Genomic DNA, 6,000 nt, shown 5'->3' on the forward strand with positions numbered 1-6,000 from the left:
CTAAAGGGGGAAGGCACCTTCGAGGTGCCTTGGGGAGGATGGACTCCTCCCTGGCCGCACCCTTCCTTGGAGGAAGGGCCAAGGCTGCGCCCCCCTCTCCCTTGGCCCTATATATAGTGGGGGGAGGGAGGGCAGCAGCAATCCAAGCCCTGGCGCCTCCCTCTCCCTCCCGTGACACATCTCCCTCCTCCCGCAGCGCTTGGAGAAGCCCTGTTGGGATCCCGCTACTTCCACCACCACGCCGTCGTGCTGCTGGATCTCCATCAACCTCTCCTCCCCCCTTGCTGGATCAAGAAGGAGGAGACGTCGCTGCTCCGTACGTGTGTTGAACGCGGAGGTGCCGTCCGTTCGGCGCTAGGATCATCGGTGATTTGGATCACGACGAGTACGACTCCATCAACCCCGTTCTCTTGAACGCTTCCGCTCGCGATCTACAAGGGTATGTAGATGCACTCCTTCCCTCTCGTTGCTAGTAAACTCCATAGATTGATCTTGGTGATGCGTAGAAAATTTTGAATTTCTGCTACGTTCCACAACAGTGGCATCATGAGCTAGGTCTATGCGTAGTTTCTATGCACGAGTAGAACACAAAGTAGTTGTGGGCGTCGATTTTGTCAATTTACTTGCCGTTACTAGTCTTATCTTGATTCGGCGGCATCGTGGGATGAAGCGGCCCGGACCGACCTTACACGTACACTTACGTGAGACAGGTTCCACCGACTGACATGCACTAGTTGCATAAGGTGGCTAGCGGGTGTCTGTCTCTCCCACTTTAGTCGGATCGGATTCGATGAAAAGGGTCCGTATGAAGGGTAAATAGAAATTGGCATATCACGTTGTGGCTTTTGCGTAGGTAAGAAACGTTCTTGCTAGAAACCCATAGCAGCCACGTAAAACATGCAACAACAATTAGAGGATGTCTAACTTGTTTTTGCAGGGTATGCTATGTGATGTGATATGGCCAAAAGGATGTGATGAATGATATATGTGATGTATGAGATTGATCATGTTCTTGTAATAGGAATCACGACTTGCATGTCGATGAGTATGACAACCGGCAGGAGCCATAGGAGTTGACTTAATTTATTGTATGACCTGCGTGTCATTGAATAACGCCATGTAAATTACTTTACTTTATTGCTAAGCGCGTTAGCCATAGAAGTATAAGTAATCATTGGCGTGACAACTTCATGAAGACACAATGATGGAGATCATGATGATGGAGATCATGGTGTCATGCCGGTGACAAAGATGATCATGGTGCCCCGAAGATGGAGATCAAAGGAGCAAAATGATATTGGCCATATCATGTCACTATTTGATTGCATGTGATGTTTATCATGTTATGCATCTTATTTGCTTAGAACGACGGTAGTAAGTAAGTGATCCCTTGTAATAATTTCAAGAAAGTGTTCCGCCTAACTGTGCACCGTTGCGAAGGTTCGTTGTTTCGAAGCACCACGTGATGATCGGGTGTGATAGATTCTAACGTTCGAATACAACGGGTGTTGACGAGCCTAGCATGTACAGACATGGCCTCGGAACACATGCGAAACACTTAGGTTGACTTGACGAGCCTAGCATGTACAAACATGGCCTCGGAACACAAGAGATCGAAAGGTCGAACATGAGTCGTATAGTAGATGCGATCAACATGGAGATGTTCACCGATGATGACTAGTCCGTCTCACGTGATGATCGGACACGGCCTAGTTTGACTCGGATCATGTATCACTTAGATGACTAGAGGGATGTCTATCTGAGTGGGAGTTCATTAAATAATCAGATGAACTTCATTATCATGAACATAGTCAAAAAGTCTTTGCAAATTATGTCATAGCTTGCGCTTTAGTTCTACTGTTTAAGATATGTTCCTAGAGAAAATTTAGTTGAAAGTTGGTAGTAGCAATTATGCGGACTGGGTCCGTAAACTGAGGATTGTCCTCATTGCTGCACAGAAGGCTTATGTCCTTAATGCACCGCTCGGTGTGCTGAACCTCAGCGTCGTCTGTAGATGTTACGAAACATCTGACATACACGTTTTGATGACTACGTGATAGTTCAGTGTGTATTGCTAACGGTTTAGAATTGTGGCACCAAAGATGGTTTTGAAACGTCGCTGAACATATGAGATGTTCCGAAGACTGAAATTGGGATTTCAGACTAGTGCCCACGTCAAGAGGTATGAGACCTCTGACAAGTTTCTTAAACCTGCAAACTAAGGGAGAAAAGCTCAATCGTTGAGCATGTGCTCAGATTGTCTGAGTACCACAATCGCTGAATCGAGTGGGAGTTAATCTCCCAGATGAGATAGTGATGGTTCTCCATAGTCACTCCCACCAAGCTATTAGAGCTTCGTGATGAACTATAACATATCAGGGATAGATATGATGATCCTTGAGCTATTCGCGATGTTGGACACCGTGAAAGTAGAAATCAAGAAGGAGCATCAATTGTTGATGGTTAGTAAAACCACTAGTTTCTAGAAGGGCAAGGGCAAGAAGGGATACTTCATGAAACGGCAAATCAGTTGCTGCTCTAGTGAAGAAACCCAAGGTTGAACCCAAACCCGAGACTAAGTGCTCCTGTAATGAGGGGAACGGTCACTGAAACAGTACTACCCTAGATACTTGGTAGATGAGAAGGCAGGCAAGGTCGACAGAAGTATATTGGATATACATTATATGAATGTGTACTTTACTAGTACTCCTAGCAGCACCAGGGTATTAGATACCGGTTCGGTTGCTAAGTGTTAGTAACTCGAAATAAAAGCTGCGGAATAAACGGAGACTAGCTAAAGGTGAGATGACGATATGTGTTGGAAGTGTTTCCAAGGTTGATGTGATCAAGCATCGCATGCTCCCTCTACCATCGAGATTTGGTGTTTGCGTTGAGCATGATTGGATTATGTTTATCGCAATACGGTTATTCATTTAAGGAGAATAATGGTTACTCTGTTTATTTGAATAATACCTTCAATGGTCTTGCACCTAAAATGAATCTCGATCGTAGTGATACACATGTTCGTGCCAAAAGATATAAAATAGTAATGATAGCTCCACATACTTGTGGCACTGCCATTTGAGTCATATTGGTATAGAACGCATGAAGAAGCTCCATGTAGATGGATCTTTGGACTCACTCGTTTTTGAAAAGATTGAGACATGCGAACCATATCTATTGGTATATGTGCATGAAGAAACTCCATGCAAATGGATCGTTTGTACTCACTTGATTTTGAATCACTTGAGACATGCAAATCATACCACATGGGCAAGATGACTGAAAGGCCTCGTTTTCAGTGAGATGGAACAAGAGAGCAACTTATTGGAAGTAATACATTTTGATGTATGCAGTCCAATGAGTGCTGAGGCATGCAGTGGATATCGTTATGTTCTTACTTCACAGATGATTTGAGTAGATGCTGAGTGTATTTACTTGATGAAACACAAGTCTGAATTATTGAAAGGTTCAAGTAATTTCAAAGTGAAGTTGAAGATTGTCGTGACAAGAGGATAAAATGTCTGTGATATGATCATAGAGATGAGTATCTGAGTTACGAGTTTGGCACACAATTAAGACATTGCGGAAAGTGTTTCACAATTAATACCGCCTGGAACACCACAGTGTGATGGTGTCTCCGAACATCATAACTGCACCCTATTGGATATAGTGCATGCCATGATGTCTCTTATCAAATTACCACTATCGTTTATGGGTTAGGCATTAGAGACAACCGCATTCACTTTAAAAGGGGCACCACGCAATTCCGTTGAGACGACACCGTTTAGAGAAACCTAAGTTGTCGTTTCTTAAAAGTTTGGGGCTGCGATGCTTATGTAAAAAAAAGTTTTAGGCTGATAAGCTCGAACCCAAAGCGGATAAATGCATCTTCATAGAATACCCAAAACAGTTGGGTATACCTCCTATTTCAGATCTGGAAGCAAAAGTAATTGCTTCTAGAAACGAGTCCTTTCTCGAAAGAATTGAGTGGGAGGATGGTGGAGACTTGATAAGGTTATTGAACCGTCACTTCAACTAGAGTGTAGCAGGGCACAGGAAGTTGTTCCTGTGGCACCTACACCAATTGAAGTGGAAGCTTATGATAGTGATCATGAAACTTCGGATCAAGTCACTACCAAACCTCGTAGGACGACGAGGATGCGTGCTACTTCAGAGTGGTACGTGATCCTGTCTTGAAAGTCATGTTGTTAGACAACAATGAACCTACGAGCTATGGAGAAGCGATGGTGGGCCCATATTCCGACAAATGGTTAGAAGCCATGAAATCCGAGATAAATGGATCTTTAAGAAGAAGACGGACATGGACGGTAATGTTACCGTCTATGAAGCTCGACTTGTGGCAAAGAGTATTTCCACAAGTTCAAGGAGTTGACTACGATGAGATTTTCTCATCCGTAGCGATGCTTAAGTCCGTCGGAATCATGTTAGCATTAGCTGCATTTATGAAATCTGGCAGATGGATGTCAAAACAAGTTTTCTTACCAGTTTTCGTAAGGAAAGGTTGTATGTGATACAATCAGAAAGGTTTTGTCGATCCTAAGGATGCTAAAAGGTATGCTAGCTCCAGCGATCTTTCCATGGACTAGAGCAAGCATCTCGGAGTTGGAATGTACGCTTTGATGGAGTGATCAAAGTTTTTGGGTTTATACAAAGTTTGTTAGAAACTTGTATTTACAATAAAGTGAGTGGGAGCGCTACAACATTTCTGATAAGTATATGTGAATGACATATTGTTGATCCGAAATGATGTAAAATTTCTGGAAAGCATAAAGGGTTGTTTGAAAGGAGTTTTTCAAAGGAAGACCTGGATAAAGCTGCTTACATATTGGGCATCAAGATCTATAGAGATAGATCAAGACGCTTGATAATACTTTCAAAGAACGCACACCTTGACATGATTTTGAAAGAGTTCAAAGTAGATCAGCAAAGAAGGAGTTCTTGGCTGTGTTACAAGGTGTGAGTATTGAGTAAGACTCAAGACCTGACCACAGCAGAAGAGAGAGAAAGGATGAAGATCGTCCCCTATGCTTTAGACGTAGGCTCTACAGTATGCTATGCTGTGTACCGCACATGAAGTGTGCCTTGCCATGAGTTGGTCAAGGGGTACAATAGTGATCCGGGAATGGATCACATGACAGCGGTCGAACTTATCCTTAGTATCTAGTGGACTAAGGAATTTTCTCGATTATGGAGGTGAAAAGGAGTTCGTCGTAAAGGGTTACGTCGATGCGAACTTTGACACTAATCCGGATGACTCTGAATAGTAAACCGGATTCGTATAGTAGAGCAGTTATTTGAAATGGCTCCAAATAGCGCGTGGTAGCATCCACAAGATGACATAGATATTCGTAAAGCACGCACGGATCTGAAAGGTTCAGACCCGTTGACTAATAACCTCTCTCACAAGCATAACATGATCAAACCAGAACTCATTGAGTGTTAATCACATAGTGATGTGAACTAGATTGTTGACTCTAGTAAACTCTTTGGATGTTGGTCACATGGTGATGTGACCTGTCAGTGTTAATCACATGGTGATGTGAACTAGATTATTGACTCTAGTGCAAGTGGGAGACTGTTGGAAATATGCCCTAGAGGCAATAATAAATTGGTTATTATTATATTTCCTTGTTCACGATAATCGTTTATTATCAATGCTAGAATTGTATTGATAGGAAACTAAGATACATGTGTGGATACATAGACAACACCATGTCCCTAGTAAGCCTCTAGTTGACTAGCTCGTTGATCAATGGATGGTTACGGTTTCCTGACCTAGGACATTGGATGTCGTTGATAACGGGATCACATCATTAGGAGAATGATGTGATGGACAAGACCCAATCCTAAGCCTAGCACAAGATCGTGTAGTTCGTTTGCTCAGAGCTTTTCTAATGTCAAGTATCATTTCCTTCGACCATGAGATTGTGCAACTCCCGGATACCGTAGGAATGCTTTGGGTGTACCAAACGTCAC

Source organism: Triticum aestivum, chromosome 3D (assembly GCF_018294505.1).
Source record: "Triticum aestivum cultivar Chinese Spring chromosome 3D, IWGSC CS RefSeq v2.1, whole genome shotgun sequence".
Taxonomy (NCBI): Eukaryota; Viridiplantae; Streptophyta; class Magnoliopsida; order Poales; family Poaceae; genus Triticum; species Triticum aestivum.